The following is a 1,024-nucleotide window of genomic DNA, read 5'->3' as shown; positions in this document are numbered from 1 at the left end:
TATATATATATGCATCCTTCTCTAATTCCGTTTTCTTCCCCTTCACCTTTTATTATCTCTCTCTCCTCTCTTTCTCTGTTTTCGCTCTCGTTGCACACACGTGACCATCGTCCATCTTTCTTTTCCTCGTGTGACCATCTTTCTTTTTCTACACAGACGTTCAAAAGACTGGACGTTTGCTTTCTCTCTTCTATCTTTTCTCTTTCCAAAGAAAATATTTCTTCCAGCGTTCGCTATCTTCCTTTCGTTCTGGTCTAACGACCCCCATATTAGTTTTCGTTCGGTTTCCTTGTATGTATCCACTGTCCTATTTTTGTTCCCAACTTTGGCCCTCCATAAATCCTGAATTCTATTTTGGAATTTATGGGAGCAACTGTCGTTAAAGACTCATATTATCGATGAATGTTCGAAATAAGGAGTAGAAAGACAGCCGACAACTGATGAAGGGTCGTTTTCTGTATTTACTCGTCCAGTTTTCCATTTTTTGTCTCGTTGTTTGCATATTTAACTCGTCTGTTTGGTATTTCATGTTTACGCAGTTGATGACGTCCTGTACCCATATATGCCTAAATATGTGTGTGTGTGCGCGCGCGCGTGTGTATGTGTGTGTGTGTGGAGACGCAATGGCCCAGTGATTAGGGCATCGGAATCGCGATCATAGGATCGCGGTTTCGATTCCCAAACCAGGCGTCGTGGGTGTTTATTGAGCGAAAAGACTTGAAGTTCCACGAGGCTCCGGCAAGGGATGGTGGCAAGCCTGCTGTACTCTTCCACCACAACATTTTGCACTCTTTCTTCCTGTTTCTGTTGTTCCTGTATTTCAAAGGGCCAGCCTTGTCACATTGTATCACGTTAAGGGTACATGTGTCTGTGAAGTGTTCAGCCACTTGCACGCTAATTTCACGAGCAGGCTATACGTTGATTGGATCGACTAGAACCCACGTCGTTGTAACCAACGGAATGTTGTAGTATATATATATATATATATATATATATATACACGCATCTTTTCCAAGTATGTATA

The sequence above is a fragment of the Octopus bimaculoides genome, chromosome 5 (genome assembly GCF_001194135.2).
Source record: "Octopus bimaculoides isolate UCB-OBI-ISO-001 chromosome 5, ASM119413v2, whole genome shotgun sequence".
In the NCBI taxonomy this organism is placed as follows: domain Eukaryota; kingdom Metazoa; phylum Mollusca; class Cephalopoda; order Octopoda; family Octopodidae; genus Octopus; species Octopus bimaculoides.
This window is presented reverse-complemented; position numbering follows the sequence as displayed.